We start from the raw sequence: 20,998 nt of genomic DNA, 5'->3' as shown, positions 1-20,998 counted from the left end.
AATATCACGCTCATATCAAAGTGAAACCCAGCATATTATACCTCTTTAGAATCAAGCAATCCTGTGGAAAATTGCCAATCAACTCAAATGTAAGCCAACCATACTCTACAAAACCAATTACTAATAATTTGTCATCAACTCAGAATTCATAATTATAATATGTAATACTATAATAATATATTATATTTATAATATCAGATCCTACCTTGTTTTTCTGTTTGAGCAATCAGAAGAAAAAAAATCAGACAATGGCAAAAATGTATTCATTTTTTCCGTAGATCTAATTTGCTCAGCAGAAAAGTAATATCCAGTTGTATTCCCCCCCCAAAAAAAAAACTCAAGAGTGATAATAATCCTCCAAGGTTCTTTATTTATTTTATTTTTTTTTTACAATCAAAAAGTTAAAACTTAAGGATTAAAACATACACTATGGGTATGTTTGATTTCAAAGGCTACGTCCTACCAGTACACTATATCACTTAGCAACTGTAACAGTTGACACGAAAAGCAGGAAAATAATGAATACGGAACATCTTACGATTATTTTTATTTTTATTTCTTCTTTTTTTATTGTAAAGTGAACTCTACACTCATGAGAATACAGAGTGGAATAAAGGTGACAACCACTGGGAGCATGAACAAATAAAAACAAATATGATATAAAAGAGGTAGAAAATTATACGTAATTCTAAGCAATGTGTGTATAAAAGAATATACCATATCTGCAAAATCTCTTATATTCTAAAACAAAAAAGTACTTAGTTAAGCAAAATGTGCAAAAGCAAAAAAAAAGAAAAAAAGAAAAGACAAGCTATGCAATAGTAAATTAAGTAATCAAATAAAGTTATAAACATTGACAAATAATAATCACAACACTGAAAAAGATAAAGATTCTAAGATGTAAGGGGTAATAAAGAAAAACAGTCAGACAGAAAAGTATTGTATTTTAGAATTGGTGGTAGACATTTTCTTTAAGTAAAAAGTAAGTATATTTATTTAATTTTTAAATGTTAAGATTGTAAATTTGACCTTATAAATTATATTTGTCTGTCTTGTGCAATAATATTAAATTTCAAAGATGAGGGGGAGAGAAAATATATGTTTAAGGATTTAGAGATTAACCAGTTTTGAACTGAGGATAAAAATCTTTGGGTTTTACTACAATAATATAAAAGTTAATTCCACTTTTTCCTTACACAGACTACAGTTAGTTTAGATTTTGAGCATGAATTGGTTGAAAGAATTAATCTAATTTAGAGTTTTGAAATGAATCTCTATATTTAAGTGGAATAGCAAATGTAAGATATAAGATATTTGTTGACATTTTTCTTTAAAATATGTTTTTGCATTTTTCGTCTATTATATTGATTCCTTCAATAAATCTATTTTTAAGTTTAGGAGCTGGAATACAATAAAACTGAGGCAACCTTCGGGATGTCATTTATAATTTGTCCATATTACTGGGATGAGAATTAGGCATTATATTTATTATTTAAATAAGCCAGTGATCGTAACTCTCCCTCACTTTTCATTGCAATTCTGGGTGCTAGTAACTTATCAAAGAGCTTCAACAGCAGCTCCGATCATATTTATAGTCTCCACACTGCTGATATATTAGAATCTGAGCTTAAATGTCAGCAAAACCCATTTTCACATGGACAGATAAAAACTTTTTAATGAACCAAACATTATCCACCTCATACTCAATAACCATTAAAATAACTTTTTATTAATTTCAGACGAAACTTATCACATAACTGTATTATATTAAACTGCACTTTTAATATTCACCACTGTTCGGCGCCAAGTACCTTTTTCTTATGAGCACAGAGCAGCCCGGTTGCTACACGGGAATCATTCAAAACATTTATGAGGCACAGAAAATAGTACAGACGGACACATTAATTTTCACCAAGAGGAGAAAACATGCTTCTGTGACTTCCTGTTTCTTGCAGCTGCCAAAAACACATTTAATCTGTTTCAACAGTCAAAATTATGCAAGACCTTAAACAGTACTTTTAATGCAGGGTAAATCTTTGTGGAGACTTTAAATTTAAAATATATAAGTCTTAACCTATATTTTTGAACCAATGTGTTTTTATTACAAAATCTTTACTTGGAAACTCTTTCAAATTTTCTCACAAGGTTTCTATTTCAAAGCCCAGAGAAGTAAAAGTCGTATTTCAGAATTCAAAAATTCTTGTCTTCTTTAGGAGGAGCCAATGCAAAACAGATTAGTATGATTCCTTATATGTGTTGCAAAGCAAAATCAAGGGATCACCCTGACAAGCAAGCTACAAACAAAATTCAGCCTAAGGACTTCACAATGATTAAACCAATTAATTTGGTTATTTATCTCATTGTGTCTTATATTCCAACTGGTAAGAACATGAAGCTTTAGGAGAGGAACTAAAAGGATGCATATGTAGTAACATTAACAAGCTCTTTCCATTTTTACAGGTACTGATGGTCAAACTTTAACTCAGTCTGAACTATTGGTTAAAAGGTCTGGAGAATCCCATAGACTGACCTGTACTTTTTCTGGGTTCAGTAGCACTCCTTACATTCACTGGATCAGGCAAGCGGCTTGGGAAAGACCGCAATGGCTTAGCTGGATTAGTGATAGTGGTGGCAGCAGTGGCCTTGCTGAGTCAATAAAAAATCGGTTCACCATCTCCAGAGACAACAGCAGAAAACAGGTGTATTTACAGCTGAACAGCCTGAAAGCCGACGATTCTGCTGTTTATTACTGCGCTCGTCCACACAGTTGCAACAAAAAGCAGAGACACTGTACAAAAACTTCTGTCAACCAAACTTATCAGTTGGATCCAGGGAAATGTTGACCTTTTATTTTTTATTTTAATACATCTTAAACACTGCAGTCGGATGAGTTTTTTGTATTATTATTGTATTTGTATGGGGGATTGTTGGCCTAGTGGTTAGAGCAGTGCGCTTGCTCTCTGAGAAGGTTGCAAGTACCAGGGTCGATCCACTCAGCCTTCATTCTGGGTCCCTGAGCAAGACTCATAACCCCACACTGCTCCCCTAGGCGTCACACAATGGCAGCCCACTGCTCCCCAAAGGGATGGGTTAAATGCAGAGATACATTTCTCCAATAAGAGATCAACAAAGGTCAATTAAACTTAATCTTTGATTAATTCAAAGTGTAGCCTGAGACACTACTAATTTGTCACTCTCAAGCTTGATGGATATTGATGAAGACCCATACGCAGAGTAGTAGGAGGAAAAGCTGAGTTCTTGCAGATTTAATTTAGGAACAAATGGTTACAGAAGCACCAAGCCAAACAAACATGAAACCAAAATACATGGAGATGACAATGAGAAACACACATGAGAAGTAGATAATGAACAGAAACCAGTACTGAGGAATATGTGTATATATATAGATATATAGATATATCTATATATATATAGTGAGGAAAGTATTGTAAAGTCTAAGTATTGCTGCAGTGTTAGATCTTTACTCCAATTAAGCTCTCTTAGCCATAAAAACAACAAATGCCTCTACTGCCTGCTTTGGTTCTTAATGGCCCTACTCAGCCAATTTGCCTTGAGTTTGATAACATATATATATCTATATATATAGATAGACATATATATATATGTATCCTTGTTTATGAATAGCAAGACATTTTTCAGAGAGTTGACAAATATGATTAAGGTTAGAAGAGAACAATGTCTTTTAGACCGTCTTTTACTGGATTTTATGGGAAATAAAACAACATCATGCTTTCAACAGACATTCCTGTACAAATCTAGGTTGCCTTCTCCAGAGTTTCCTATTGCTATTATCAGCATTTATTTCTTAGGCGATTATTCAAGTTATGTCATTTTATGCTGCAGCTCAAATCTTATGGTTGTCTCTACCTACCTCTGCTGTTATAATTACAGTATTCTGCACTTCTTTATATGCTGAAAAATGAGAAACTAGTCTTTGTATTCCTTTTTGTGTTTTGTATCTTACAACATATTTATTAGCATATTTTACATGTACACTTTTGGAATTCTGTGGCCATTTACTTTGAAGTAATTTAAGAAACAGTAAGCAGGGGAATATGAAACAGCATGAAGAATGATAAGTTGAGAACAGATTTAATAAAGGTTAGATATAAAAGATTATTGACACATTGGATATTTATAGGTTCATTAGAGTTCATTGAATGATTTCTTTTGAATAAATTACTTTAAAAACAAAACTTGATTTAATTGTTAAAAAAATGCCTTTTCGGTAAAACAAGAATGTTCAACCAGAGGGCTTAAAACTGATACAGTAAAAAAATTATAAAATATTACAAATAAATTGATGATCATCATTTGAATAAAGAATGCAACTTCATTAACTGTTGTTTTTCTTTTACTTTTGCTTTCATCATCCCGTCTGAGGGTGGAGTAGGTTTTAGTACTAGGGTTTTTTACTGTGATATACTATTACGGGGGTGGCACACAGATATACACCAATACAAAAACCTCACAATAGAAACCTGAAAAAAAAAATTGTTCCGTATGCAGAGAAAAACTGATACAAAACCATGTTTATTCAAAAAACATCAGGTAAGTGTTATATGCATTTACACTGATTTGAGAAGTCACACAATAAGAGGATTAAATTATTTATTTTGAGAAGATAACACTGAGTGCAACTTCATTTAAGAGTCTGATTTAGAATCAACAAAAAGTTTATAGTAAAACAATGTACCAAGTATATCAGACTCATTAAGATTTTTAAAATGTTTTCTAGTATTGTGAATTACACAAATGAATCAATTTTTCTTGCTGGTGCTTTGGTGCTTTCAGGTTTTTGTTAAAGAAGTCAGTAGAGATGTAACACTGTGATTATGTTTTTGACTACTGGGGAGATGGAACTAAAGTTACTGTTGTTCCAGGTAAGACATTTTGAATTATTATTAAAATGCTGCTTGTCCTACTTGTCATTTAAAATATTTTATGGAAAATTTGGATTTATAGTTATATTCATAAATCTAAAAGCAACTGTTAAAGTATAAAAAAGTAATAAAATGCGGCATCATTGAAAATTCTGAATTTCAATTTATTTTAGTTTTACTCTCTGTTTGTATTTATTCTGCATTTTGGACCAAATAAAAATTGCAGTTAATAAGGAGAACCTGTTGACAGCTGAAATATGTACTAAATGTAGATTTGTTAAACATAGATGAAAAAAAAAAAATCTATATTTAAATTTAACCAAGAGAACTACTTGTTTATAACGTATACATTTTGTTACTGTAAAATATTTTCTGTTTTGCTTAGTGTTGTTTATAAAATATCCTTTGTTGTGTTTTGTCTGATCAAACAAAACAATTATTCTTTAACAAAAAAGTTTTATAAAGGGTAAAAATAGAGAGAGTAATTGAAACTGAGTTCATCAACATTCTGAAATTGGATGTATGTGGAAAAGAAAAAGTATTAATAGTGAATTACTAATTGGACTCATGTCGCTTTGAATCACTGATGATATAAGGGGTGTTTTATATTTTGTATTTTATTTTAAAAAAACTAAGATGTCTTTATAATGTAGGCTAAGTAATTATCAAAGCGGTGCCGTTCCCCTTAAATGTATAGTATAAATCTAATAGAACAGCTTAAGTGACACTTTAGTTTATAACTTTTTAGCTTAGAAGTTTCACCTAAAGGGAAAAATAAAAAAAAATATATGACATATTTCCTTAAATCAGGTACAAATTTAAAAAACTACGTAAATTTATTATTTTATTTAAAGCCTGTTTATATTTAACCCTTGGCTGTTAGAAAGTATTTTTTAGTTTATGAAAATATTTGCATCCTTCAAAACTTATAAAGGACATAAATATTAAACTCAGAGGTATATAGATTTATACAAAAGTCAAGCAGAGACAGGGTTATATAATAATGAAATTAATTTGCGTAATGTTGGATTATATTGGTTTTAGTTTAAAATTTTTATTATCACTAAATGTTGTTGCAATTATAAAATTATCTTTTTTTCAGAATAAATGAATTCTAAGTTAACGGTTATATTTTGATTTTGCATGTCTGCATCAACAAATCAGACTTTTAATTTACTATTAAGGGAAAAGTTGTTGCCATTAGCTCTCATATCATAAAGCTGAGGGTGACTTTTTTTTTGGGGACAGAAAGAAAAAAGATATCGGATTAAATATTTTCAACCACAGTAAAATGGTTCGGCCTCGAAACTTCTGCATTCTGTATATATGTTCCAGTTTATGAATTTGCTTTCCAGATTTTACCCTTGGAAAGCAACCTTAAATCAAACCCCTGGCATAAAATGGAAAGATAAAACTGTGTAAACCAAACATTCTAAGAGTAGTCATAATTTCTATTCACTTTTGCAAAGAAAAAATTATTTTAAGTTTAGAAGTAATAGATTTTCATATCTGATTATATTTGATTATTTAGTAAATAGGTAATACAATTCTGGAAAAGTCTTAGGGACATAAATTAAACAATGTTTATTTGATAACTAATTTCATGTTCAACTGAAAATCTCTTTTTCCAAATTAAATCTTGTTGTCTTCTTGCCGTCACAGGCGGCCCTGATGTCCCTCCGACTCTGTCTATTTTGAGTCCCCTGAAGGATTCTCGCTACCCCCCGAACACAGCAGATGAACTTGGTCCAGATGTCTGTCTGGTCACAGATTTCCGTCCGAAGGGGGACGACGTAAATCTGAATGTGAAAGGTGGTCAGGTCAACGTCAGCACAGATAAAGCTGTTCTGTCAAACAACACCTACGTGTTTGTTGCCTACAGCAATGCAACCATCCACTCCTGTGACATGAACGGAAAGTTCAGCAACAACGAAGCTGGTAACAAAGTTCAGTCTTTAATTCTGATTAAACATTTAATTCATAGAGCTAAAACTGTCAATTACTGAAACATGTTTCTATGATGAAATCATTTTGTTGAACATTAATTAGATATTTTTTTATCACAAGTTTCCACAGACATATCAGCAAAAAGTCCATCAGAGTTTGAGTAATTATTATGTGACTGATGTTCTTTCTGTGTCCTAACAGATGATGCATGTAGAAGCATTTATCCAGGTAAAACTGAACACTTTCTATCTCAGATTGTTTTCATCACTGATCCTTGTATTCAGGTCTTAATGTTTAGTCTGAGCTCTGTTTATTTGCCCTCCAGAAAAAGCCAAGCTGAACTTCTACCTGCTGCTGATGAACGGAGTCCGGGTGGTTTTCACCAAAGCTCTGGCCTTCAGCACCGTCCTCACCATCAGAGGTCTGCTCTTCTGAGGACAGCTTACATGGAAAAGAAAGAAAAAAAGACAGATTTAAAGTTGGACGAAAATGAAAGAAACAAAATATATATAATAAACAAATATTTTATTTTACCTCTGTACAGACATATATTTTAAGTTCAGATGATAAATGCAAAAGGAAATTTGTCATGTAAAAACCATAAAAGAAAAAAAATTATATGATTCCAACTTTGAATTTAGAAATTACTCAGTCAAAATTAAGAATATTTAAGTCTTATTTCATTTAATAAGATGATAAAAAAAAAATAAAAATAATAATCCAAATATTTGTCTATTTCTTTTGCCTTAGCTTCAGATTGGCACACAAAGTAATATGTGCCAAGTCGATAAATATTTACAAAAGAAACAAATCATATTTAGCAATGTAAACATATTTTAAACATTTAAATCTGTGTGGATATAGTTTAATACTCATTGATGACAAATCTGATGATTTTAATTTTACAGATGTTTTTTCTGATATGTGTTTATTGAAATAGAGTGTAAAATAGTTTTAAAATAATCCTCCAAGCTACTTTAGTCTTTTCATAGTACAACATCAGATTATTCTTTAGTATTTTATTCAGCTACTTTGTTTTATTAAATATGTTTCCTGTGTTACATTTTGATGAATGTTTGTATATATATATATATATATATATATATATATATATATATATATATATATATATATATATATATATATATATATATATATATATATATATATATATATATATATATATATATGTATATGTATATATATATATATATATATGTGTGTGTGTGTGTGTGTTGAAAAAAATGAAAAAATACATGAGTCTATCTAAGTCTCTGTACTCATAAACACATTTCTTTTGTCTACTGTAATGATTTTTATACATATTTTCAATATGTCTTGTCATCATGTTTTGTAAAACTTAAAGAATGTCCTGCAGCCAGTATCGATTTTTTTCTTTATTTTTTAAGGATTAAAAAAATAAAAAATAAATAAAGTTAAAAGTTAACCCTCATCCCCATTCAAAGTATTTTTTAAGAAACATGATACTTTTGTAACATGAAATAGATGATGAAGAGATATTGCAGTTAAAAAGTTACATCTAATTTCTTTAGTTTCATCAGTTTAAACCACGTTTCTACAGGAAGTTAAGGTTGGAGATGTAAATCTGACTGAAACCAAAAAGCAGCTAAGTTTTACATAAACAGGGAAGGTTTTGGTTAACCTCATCCAGCACTTTCTTCCTTTCACACAAACTTTTTACAAACTATTAAAGTGTATGTCGAACACGAGTGTGTTTCTAACTATTATAAATCAAATCCTCCTGACATGTTGATTAAAAGCTTTCTATCTAAGGCAGTGTTTCCCAACCTTTTCGACTTGTGTGCCGCTTTGGGCATTTTGTCTTGTCATGAGTACCCCATAACTCAAATGTATTGATGACTGTCCAAAAGTCGAATGTACAACAACTGAAATAAAGACTATTTTACTTGATCTTTTAATTTGAGCATTTAATTTTTTGAATTTTTTACTTTCTCTCTCAAACAAAAAAAAGACAACATAAGTATGTTGCCTGGAAGTTAGTACGGAATCTAAATAAATACAAAATTAAATCATATTAAAAACCTGTTTTTAGAAAACTGGAGTTCCTCTGAGTAACTCCCTTATTATTTATTGAATTGGGAACAAAATACAGAACAAAAATTATAGTCACACTGACTTTATCAGTTCACTTTGTTTCCATCAAGACACCTCAGTTGCTTTGATGAGCTGTGATTGCTCAGTGTGAAAAACATCAGATACCAGGCTGTTCTCTACATCAAGTCTGTTCCGGATTTTCTAAACTTTAAATATATTTAGGTGCATCTTAGGTGCAAAGGGAATAATTTGCCATTTAAGCACAACAAAAATCTAAATAAAAAATATCCTGTTATATGTCAGCATGTGAATATGTTTATGACTGAGTGCAGAGCCGGCCCGTGACCTAGGCTGTATAGACAAATGCTATGGGTGCTGCACATCCAGGGGCGCTGTGATGATGGGATTGGATAAAAAATAAAACCGGAACTTATATTTTTACTGTTATTTTCACAAAGACAATAAATACTATTATTTCTTAGTATGAAAAGAATAAGCCCACATTAACTGTACTCTAGGGCAAAGCCTTTTAAGTAGAAACTAAGAAAGCCCTCCCTTCCAACTGATTAGCATTTACCTGCTGTTTGAAAGACGGGTGTAGTCAGTGATCTCTATTGATTTACTGGATGCCATGAAAGAGAAACGTTGAGCAAAACCGTCATTTTTAAAAACAGCTTGTTTTTCTAAGGTAAAAGGAATCTCTCATCGCCTTCATTTTTTAGGGTTCTGTTGCCATAAAACTGTATTCACACCTGACAGTCAGAATATAGTTTTATGGAAACACATCATATATTCAATAAAACCCTGGACTCTGTCCAGATATGTGTTAATTTAAATCTAAATTCAGGTGTCTCTATAATTTCGGTCTGGTTGCCAATGAAAAGCAATACACATCATATCCCCAGACCCCCTAAGTAGAAAATAAGCTAAAAAAAATCCAATAATATAAGTTTTAATAACATTTAATGAACTAAACATGTATTTAAGCTTCAGAATTTCAGAATATGTTTACCTCATTAAATACTCTTTAACGAGGTAAACATATAGAGTATTTGTACGATTATTTTAACAGAGTGTTGTGACCAGTCAAGCCAGGTCGTAACACTCTGTTAAAATAATAACAAAAACTGGGGGGGACACGGAAACAAGCAGTATTTTAAGCCTGTAAAAGCCATTTATTTAGCAGAATCAAAAGAAGGAACTAAATGTCGGCATCAGACGGCAGCTCGGATGGGGCAATCACGCCTGGTCCCTCCACACCAGGAAGTCGGGTCCCCAACCTGGTCCGGACTGGACTGGATGGCTGTCTGCGGCGTGCTTGCTTCAACCAGGAAACGCGCCTCTCAAGCAGGGAACACCAACGCTCCTAGATGGAACGGCGCTCCTTTAATATCAACCAGGTGGCCGCATAATGGAAGCGTCTCCCACCTAGAGGACCTTAATTGATAGTGATAATTGATAGTGTTAAGTTAGGCAGTTAACACATATGCTCACCCGACAGCACAGCAGGGCTGTCACAAGAGAGAATGCCAGTGCTTAAAGAAAATACTGTATGAAACATACCCCAAAAGGTCATGGTATTTTAACACCAAGGCAACATAAGCATTCAATATAGAGAAATCAGATGCTTCTTTTTCTTTGCATTTTTTCCCTGATCAATGTTTATTTGTTTTCAATATTCTTAAAGAACAAAGGGGCAAAATTCATATCAGAACATGTTTTTGTCTTTATAAGGAGGAGCCAATGCAAATCAGATACAATTACTTAATATATGTTGCTGAGCAAAGTTCAAGGATTCATTCTGACAAGAAGCTGCAACCACAGACTTTAACAATTATGGGACCAATTAACTTGGTTGCTTTTCTGTTTGTGTTTTTCATTATCCATGGTAAGAACATGTAGTGAAGTCTACATAACAAAGAAGATGTTTATGTGGTTATATTAACTAGCAGTTCCCATTTTTACAGGTACTGATGGTCAAACTTTAACCCAGTCTGAATCAGTGGTTAAAAGACTTGGAGAATCTCATAAACTCACCTGCACATTCACAGGGTTCAGTAGCAATCCTTATATCAACTGGATCAAACATGCAGCAGGCAAAAGACCAGAATGGCTTGGATGGATCCATCCTGATGGTAGCACGAGTGGTTTAGTGGAGTCAGTACAAATTCGGTTCACCATCTCCAGAGACAACAGCAAATACCAGGTGGATCTGCAGCTGAACAGCTTGAAGACAGACGATTCTGCTGTTTATTATTGTGTCCGTCACGCACAGTGATACGAAGAATGAGAAACGCTGTACAAAAATAAATCATAAAAACAAAGTAAAACTGCACAATTTGAAAGGGAACTCAAAAATAAAAAAACTGGGAACAAATTTTTATATTAGATAAAGTAGAGGTCTAATGTAATGACATGACCACAGCCATTACAATTCGAATAGAAAAATATACAAAGTGAAAAAATTTAAACAAATAGAAAACACTGTGCCCTGGCTAAACAATTATTTGCTAAAACTCATGAAAAATCCAGATTTAGCTTTAAGAGCATCACTAAAATGTAAAGTTAATTCTGATTTTCTGATTTTAAAAAGTTTTGAAACAATGTTTTATCTGAGCTGATGAAATAAACAGCCACATATTATACTCATGTAATTGACAGTGCTAAAGGTAACTTTCAGTCACTTTGGAAGCATTCAAACAATTTGACTAATACATCAAATAAACACAAAATGATTACAGAACCTGATATCAATGGCAGTAGTGAAACCAATATTGCCACTGTGGCTAAAAGTGGAAAGAAAAGTTTCTTTCTTTAATATCAAAGGAAGAAACTCTTTATTAATCTTACAGTACAATTTCATTGTAGTTTTCCAGCAGTTTACTGAATTTCATCTGGTAAAATGCATTAATTAATTAATTTATTAATTTTTTTATTTCTAGGTTTGATTTTCTGTTATATGGCAAGTAATTAATTGCGTTTTACAAGATAATTAACCCATTAATTTATTGCTATCAGTGAAATGATAATGAGTTACCTGGTAATAACAGTTTAAAATTAAAAAGTCTGTTTTTTTTTTTTCTATCTGCCCAAAATTTGAACCACAGCACTTACCTGATCATAAGTTATAGTTTACTTTTTGTTCTGTTGGTAGGCGGAGGGCAATAATAGGAACGGTTCTGCATTAACCTGATGGTAATTACCCACCAAAAATATTATTACGTAGTTATATGAAATTGCAATAATTACATGCAAGTAATTACTTTGAAATGATATGCCTTAATTTTGGGGTAATTACCAAGTACAGTTCTTGTTTCTACCTAGTAATGTTGTGTAGCTTGATATGTTATTACCATATTATTACATGGATATACAGTAAAAGAAAGCTTTACCATCTATTTTATCAATTTTATCTAAAATAATTTAAAAAGTTGTTGCGACACAGCTGATGGACAACCTAGAGGCCGAGAAGCTCCTCCACCCACACCAGTATGGATTTAGACCATGCTATTCAACTAAAACAGCAAATTGCTGTTTAATTAAGGAAGCTGTAACGATTGAGAGCAGTAAGAAACCAAAACCAGGTTTACCCAGTAAAGTCATTGTTTTACCCTTTCGATAGACCCTAATTATTGGGATGACTCTAAAAAGTTTTTGTGGTTTTTGTGGTGTGTTATACAGTATGTTGTCTGGACCACACAGATGGCAAATCAGGGTAAATCCAAGAGGTTGGATTGCTTTGACCTGATATCCTAGTGTGTGATGTTCCCTGAGGACACACAATGACAGAAACCTAAGGGATTTGTAAAAGAAGTGCTGAACTAAATAGGAAATTCTGAACAATATCCAGTTAATGCTTATGATATCGGAGTAGAATATTCAATCTGTTTATAAGAAAAAATATGAAAATCACTCCAGACAAGAGGGAACAGCTCACTGAACAATTTCATCTTTTTAAAAGTGCAGCCTTGAAAAAAAAAAGTAAAAATGACTGTAACTTTACAGTTCTAACTTTTTTATTTATTTATTTATTTATTTATTTATATATATATATATATATATATATATATATATATATATATATATATATATATATATATATATATATATATAGATATATGGACTCTTAAAAAGCAACTGTTGAGTTGACCATTTGTCCCTGATATGCACATCATCACAAAATCTGAGTGCAACATTTTATTTAACAGCAACCCTCTATAAAATGATAAAACATTCTCTGTGGATAGTAAAAGTGTCAAAATGACCGCAGGATAAAGCGCTCAAACAAATGTATTTGTTTGTTTGTATTATAGTTTCTTATACCCTTAACTAGTTCAAAGTTCATAGTTGTATTAAAACAAAATAAATGTTCTTATAATGGTTACATTAAAGGCACACCGTGTACATTTTGGCCACTGGTGTGATGATCTCAGCACTGGTGCTGGCTTAACCCCCAACTCGGCACACCTGCTCACTCCACCCTGCCTGCTATTAACACTGAGTCCAACTCCATATATACCTCTTTTGGATCTGTTCCCAGATCCAAATCGTCTCAGACTAGCCACTGAGTACCTTCCAGCGTTCTTAACCTTTTTGCCTGCCAACCTGTTACCTGACCTGTTTCAGTATTTTTTTCACTCAGCCTGCCTGATCCCTTATCTGATTCTGTCTGCCTGCCTGGAAACCAAACCTGATCTGCCTCTGGACCCCTGCATCAGTTCTGCCTTGGATTGCCTGTTTGTGAGTTATAGTTTGCCTTACCCCTTTACCTCTCTCAACCTGCCAGTTATCTGACCCTGGATTGGACCTGGACCTTTCTTCTGGATGTCCCTCTGTACCATCGCTTGGACCCAATCCCTGGAATCTGTAACCTGACTGTGTTTGGAGCTTATCAGTCTCAGTCCTCTGCTAACCACCCGCCGCTCAACGGCCCGTAACCATCACAGAGCCTACCGCCCACTCTGAGACAGAGTAACAGGTTAATGATCCAGCCTTACCCCCTCACTACTTTTTCCTCTTGCTGATCACTAACCTGTCATCTCTGCCACAGGGTATTTCCAGTCTGAGAGCTGTCTGCGCACTCCCAGCGCCACACTAGCCCACACTCCCATTAATAAAGTCTGTTGAATTCCACTGACCTGTCTGAGTAGTATGTTGGGTCCTATTTCCTGTATGTTACAGCTGGTGGAGCTAGTGCCGCAGAGCTGTGGCAAAAGTAAACGAACAGTCAGCCTCCATGTCTTTGGAGGTTTCCCTGCTCTCGCACAGGTAAATTCATTGATTGCTGATTAACAAGCTTTTGCTGAACTGCAATTATAAGAATCAGCTATCCTGAAGCAGGAAAAAATCTTAAACCTGCAGGACAGCAGCCCTGGAGGACCAACTTTGGACATGCCTACTAGCTCTACACTTGTAAAAACAGCCGCTCTGCCAATGACATAAAAAAAAATCAATGAAGCAGTATGATGGGCGTAAAACATTATTGCTACTATGTTCTACTGGTTTTGCTTTATGAAAAGTAGGAATCAGTCATTTTGCATGGAATGCCTGAGATTTATACATTCAGGCTGTAGGGTTGTTAGCATTTGTTTGTAGCCTGCAAGCGTTCTCTGCCAACATTTTGCTTCTACTAAACTGTCATGAAATGGGTCAGATGGACCCAGTATTCAAGGTGAGTCATTGAGAAGGAAAGTTCAAAACGTTTATTAAAATAAAAAAGAACAAAAAGGGGCTGCTGTGGATCTGTGGACCCGCATTGACTGAGTGGAGGGGGCGGAGCATCGCCCAATCACTGACCCTCTCTGGTTTGACAGTTCAGTCCATGCCCTCAATTTTAGGCAGGATCTGTGCTGCCAAAGAGATGCGGCCCTGAGCCACCCAGAGTGTCCCTGATGCTGCAGTCCCGGAGAACATGTAGGCAACTGATCCCGGTCAGAGGAAAACAGATCAGGCAGGAAGAGCTTCAAGTTCCAGGGGTCCGCAGTCCGACCACAGTCCGCCCAGCCAGGCATGCGCAGAAGCAGACAGGCAGGCTCAGATGAAGACAGCAGCATGGGCGTAGGTTTGCATAGGGACCATAGGGACATGTCCCTACCAAAATTTTGAACCGACCTAATTTTCCCTACCAATAATTGGATGTGAGCAACATGTTTATAATTTACAGCAGTAGTTGTTGCAGCAGTGGCTTCTTTTCCTCTCGCAGGTCCTCTGCCTGGTCTCTCCTGTCCCTTCACGCAGCAGCGCATGGAACTGTCCTGCGCTGTTTAACTCCACTCTCATTGGTTGTTCTGCCTTAGGTCCCGCCTTCTCTCTCCTTGATAGGCTGTTTTCTAGTCCGTCCGTGCTTGGAGCACAAAATTGAACATTTATTCACACTAGAATGTCGCGGTTACTACAATAAATATCAGGCTGCAAAACTAGTCCCAATAAAAAAAAAAGAAAAAAAAAAAAAAGCAATATCATGTGCACTAAAAAACAAAAACCTTTTTTTTTTTTCTTTTTTAAAACGAAATATTCTGAGTCAGCCAGGATTTCTGAGGACTGCTGGAAAAATGGGCAAATAAAGGCTGTAAGCCATCAACATTTCTGATTCTTAGCCACAGCCAATTAAGAAAGAAAATGTGAGGGTTTGCTTTTTACCGATATTTAGTTGCTATTACTGTTTTCATTTTTTGATGACTCTTTCAGGTATAATTATTAGCAGGTGTTATTTCTTTTATAGAGTAGCCTATAACAACAAGAAATGGTGCCTAAACATCTGCTATTTTTTGTTTAAAAAGCATAATTAGGGTTCCACATAATAATAATAATTTAATTGACTATTTATACTTCTAGAAATAGGATAAAGACAAGAACAAACAGCGGAAGAATATTAACATTGATTTTATCTTACATGGATTTCCACACAGTCTATAAGTAAATTAGTACAAACATTAATGTCTGGTAAAAATGCTGGAATCTGGCTGTTTATTTTGGATATTATTAAATTACAGATAAGATAGTGTTATAATGTCTTTTATAATTGTTAAAAGTGATTTTATATTTTAATACACTTAGGCTCATGCTCAGTGTTGTGTTTGGAGATGATGCCACTAAAAAAGAAAATAGACATAAGGAGCTATTTAAACAGTCAGACAGTAAGCATTATAGGACAATGATAAAAGGTTGAGTTACATTTAATCCTTTACTATTAAAAATGCACTTATACATTATATGATTATAGGAAACACAGATATCCAGTAATAAAGATGCAGGGCAGCTTGTAGGTGAAGCAGCTGGCCTTCAGTGCTTCAGGTGATGTCTAAATAAACCAGGTGATACTAAAATATTTCCTCTAGATGAGTTCTGCAGGAAGAATATTGACAGACAAAAACGTTTTTTTTTTTTAATCTTATATATTATATATATATGTTGTATTTTTAAAATTTTGGTATAATTACTGATCTAAGTGGCTCTGTCGGAGAAAGGCATATTTTTAATTTTTATTATGTTTTAGAGTCTCTATACTCCAGTTAATGATGAATCACTCACTAAATTAGTTGACGATTGTTGAAATAATCAATTAATAGGCTACGATTCATTTTTTCAGTACCAGATAAAATACATGAAATGGGCTACACAGAGTAACTATAGCCCAGATGTTCCACTTTTATAGTGAAGTTAATATTTTAATGAATGTATTATTTTGCTTGATACAGAGAGAGCATAGTAGGTAAAAATATAAGAGTGGGGTTTAACTCTGCACCATTCTATATCTTCAGAAGAAAATACTGTATTTACCTTCTCTCTTAGTCGTTCAAATGAAACCATTTTCAAAGTGGAAAACAGTCCTAATTCCACATTGATCAGAGCCGGTGATACTTCAAACATTGATAAACAGCATCTAATGAATGTAGTGCTTATACAATTTTTATTAATGTAGCAAAATGATGCTTTTCTCTTTTAACAATGAATTCCTCTTATCAGTACGGATCCTCACACCATGCATAAAAAAGGACATGCATATTGCATAGCACCAATGACAACCGACTGATAGTGTCCCTACCAAAGTTCAATTCAAACCTACGCCCTTGGACAGCAGGCTTAGTGGATGAGGGAAGCAGAGACAAGACGTGGTACCGGAACCTCAGCAGGACTTTAAAATGGTCTTCTTCTACAAGCCAGGCTTGGAACAGGAATACAATTGACTCTCTCAGCGCTCCAAGCAAAAACCCTGAGGGCTAGGCTGAGAAGGATCAGGAAACGATCAGAAGACAGGACAAACACTAAAACCATCTCTACTCACTGGCCGCCAGTAACCAGGACATGAACCGTGGAACAAAACTAAAAATGACCAAACAGAGCACAAGACACAAAACAATGATTTGGCCCCGATCGATCGGGCTGAACCGAATATACAGCACAGACGCAGGTAAAAACTTAGGAACCCGGCAGAACTATGTAGATGAGTGAAATTAACATTTAGGGTGAAGCTATCAGGTCAGATCATGACATAAACATCAAAAATAATAACAAAGATATATGACTGTATACTAGGATCAAAGTGATAACTTACCGGTCTAATAATAAAACTGAGAAAAGAGAATTGGTTTTACATCTGGCTTCTTCTTTCAGCCTGCACCAACATACAAACCTTGAGCACGATCCCTTTCACGTTTTCTCATTTTACCCTGTTCAGAAGGTTTAAACTTTATCCTTGCCTCAGCCATGAGCAGTAGAAGAGCAGATGGAAAAATAGTAAAGCAAAAGCCTGAGCTCCTTCCATCATTTAAAATAACCCATATGCATCAACTCTTTAGGTCACAAAGTCTGCGGTGCGCCTTTACCAAACTGTTTCTGCATGTACAGATGGTCAAACACTGATTGAGTCTCAGCCACTGGTTAAAAGACCTGGATAATTCTACAGACTGACTTGCACACATTCAGATTTTGGTGATACTCACATCATTTGCACAGTAGTGTATATATATATAAACATAAACACACACATATATATATATATATATATATATATATATATATATATATATATATATATATATATATATATATATATATATATATATATATATATATATATATATATCAGACATGGGCAATGTGGAGTCAACAAGTCATCCATGTCATGTATTGGTTCTACGCAGCCACTGAAGCAGGGGAGTCCAATCTTCACCGTGAATTAACCTGTGCAGATTGGACTCACCTGGTTAATTGGCTGGGTAGATTAAATACATGACATGGAGATGACTTGTTGACTCCACATTGCCCATGTCTGATATATATATATATATATATATATATATATATATATATATATATATATATATATATATATATATATATATATATATATATATATATATATATATATATATATATATATATATATATATATATATATATATATATATATATATATATATATATATATATATATATATATATATATATAGGCACATGGCTCAATACATGCACCCTGCCCAGAAGGGAATAGGAAGCAACACCAGAGGAGCCAAGCACCAGCTACTAGTGGATAAAGCAGTCACCCGAGACTGTAAGACCAGGCAGACAAATCTGTGCACTGCCTGGATTGACTATAAGAAAGCCTATGACTCAATGCCACATACATGGATACTGGAATGCCTGGAAATGTACAAGATCAACAGGACTCTAATAGCCTTCATCAAGAACTCAATGAAGCTGTGGAAAACAAGTCTGGAAGCCAATGCAAAGCCAATAGCACAAGTCACCATCAAGTGCGGCATATACCAAGGCGATGCACTATCCCCGCTGCTGTTCTGCATAGGCCTGAACCCCCTCAGCCAGATCATCACAAAGACTGGCTACGGATACCAATTCCGAAGCGGAACAATCATCAGTCACCTCCTCTACATGGATGACATCAAGCTGTATGCCAGGAGTGAGCGAGACATCGACTCACTGATCCACACTACCAGGATCTACAGCAACGACATTGGGATGTCATTCGGACTGGACAAGTGCGGTCGCATGGTCTCAAAGAGAGGGAAGATGATCAGAACCAAGGGGGTTGAACTACCAGAAGGCCACATAACAGATGTTCAGGACAGCTACAAATACCTTGGGGTGCCACAGGCTAACGGAAACCACGAGGAGATAGCAAGAAAGACTGCCACAGCTAAATACCTACAAAGAGTAAGGCAGGTCCTGAAAAGTCAGCTGAATGGGAAAAACAAGATCCAAGCCATCAACACATATGCCCTACCAGTCATCAGATACCCCGCTGGTATAATAATCTGGCCAAAGGAGGAGATAGAGGCTACTGACATCAAGACGAGAAAGCTCCTCACAATGCATGGAGGGTTCCACCCCAAATCCAGCACTCTGAGACTGTACACCAAGCGTAGCGAGGGAGGCCGAGGGCTAGTGAGTGTCAAGACCACTGTCCAGGATGAAACAACTAAGATCCAGGAGTACATCAGAAAGATGGCCCCCAAAGACAAATGGCTTGGTGAGTACCTCAGGCAGGAGAAAACCGAAAGTGAGGACAAGAAAGAGGAAGGAGAAACATCATGGAGGGACAAGCCGCTGCACGGCGTATACCACAGACAAATAGAAGAAGTGGCTGATATCAAAAAATCCTACCAGTGGCTGGAAAAGGCTGGACTGAAGGACAGCACAGAGGCACTAATCATGGCAGCACAAGAACAGGCACTCAGTACAAGATCAACAGAGGCCAGGGTCTACCACACCAGGCAGGACCCCCGATGCAGACTGTGCAAAGATGCCCCTGAAACAATACAGCACATAACAGCGGGGTGTAAAATGCAGGCAGGAAGTGCATACATGGAACGCCACAACCAGGTAGCTGTCATAGTGTACAGGAACATCTGCCATGAGTATGGGCTGGAAGTCCCAAGGTCAAAATGGAAGACACCTCCTAAGGTAGTTGAGAATGACCGAGCTAAGATCCTATGGGACTTCAAGATCCAGACTGACAAACAGGTGATGGCTAACCAACCAGACATCGTGTTGATCGACAAACAGCAGAAGAAGGCAGTAGTGATAGATGTGGCAATCCCAAGCGACAGCAACATCAAGAAGAAAGAACACGAGAAGCTTGAGAAATACCAAGGACTGAAGGAGGAGCTAGAAAAGATGTGGAAAGTAAGAGCAGCAGTGGTGCCAGTGGTAATTGGAGCACTGGGGGCTGTGACCCCCAAACTGGGAGAGTGGCTACAGCAGATTCCAGGTAAAACATCAGAGGTCTCTGTCCAGAAGAGCGCAGTCCTAGGAACAGCTAAGATACTGCGCAGAACCCTCAAACTCCCAGGCCTCTGGTAGAGGACCCGAGCTTGAGGATGACACATACCACCCCACGAGGGGTGAGAAAACAGTAGTAGTATATATATATCACTTTCAACAATACATTCACTCTAATACCATGTGGTGTTAGGTTCAAACTTTTCAGCCTTCCTTAATTATTTGCACATTATTTTATGTTTATGTTAAAGTTTTAGCTTTTACTTATCTGTCAGCAAACTCTTCCTGCAGTAGCTACCTCTACTGTTTGTCTAGGTTACACTTATGTGCACAATAGTACACAGCAGAATCACCCTCTTTCATTGGAAATGTTCGTTATGCAAAAAAAAGAAGAATCTCTTGTTTATATTTCTTTCTATAACATGTTTATGAACTGTATCTTACAACATAGTTATGTACAGATTGTAGATGGACATTTTTGGAATAGACCGACAATTCACTTTGAAGTGGACTGAAAAAATGGTAACCAGTGGAATATTGAAGAGCAGATTTAGTGAACCTTAAATGAAATATTAATGTCATTACTGTTTTGACAAATTCTGTTGATTATTTTGTTTCTCTTTTATTAAATTAAAATACCAAAATAAAATCTTTATTTATTTTTGGTTAAATAAGAATTTTACACCATAGAGCTTGAAAAACCAATATAGTAAATGTTTTTTTTTTAATATTTAATGCTAAATCAACTTCATTAACTGTTGTGTTTCTTTTATTTTTGCTTTCACCTTCCCATCTGAGGGTGGAGTAGGTATTAGTACTAAGGTTTTTTA

The 20,998-nt window shown here is 35.0% G+C and overlaps 1 long non-coding RNA gene across 1 annotated transcript; it reads left to right on the top strand.

The window, feature by feature from the left end:
* Window positions 1-4,461: 4,461 nt before the first annotated feature.
* Window positions 4,462-7,898, top strand: LOC119781665. Its single transcript, XR_005280597.1, has 5 exons — window positions 4,462-4,572; window positions 4,816-4,904; window positions 6,567-6,842; window positions 7,053-7,079; window positions 7,177-7,898. It is a non-coding gene; the product is annotated as an uncharacterized LOC119781665 (long non-coding RNA).
* Window positions 7,899-20,998: the final 13,100 nt, after the last annotated feature.

Source organism: Cyprinodon tularosa, unplaced genomic scaffold, assembly GCF_016077235.1.
Source record: "Cyprinodon tularosa strain WSP-4 unplaced genomic scaffold, ASM1607723v1 ctg181, whole genome shotgun sequence".
NCBI classification, from domain to species: domain Eukaryota; kingdom Metazoa; phylum Chordata; class Actinopteri; order Cyprinodontiformes; family Cyprinodontidae; genus Cyprinodon; species Cyprinodon tularosa.
This window is presented reverse-complemented; position numbering and strand designations above follow the sequence as displayed.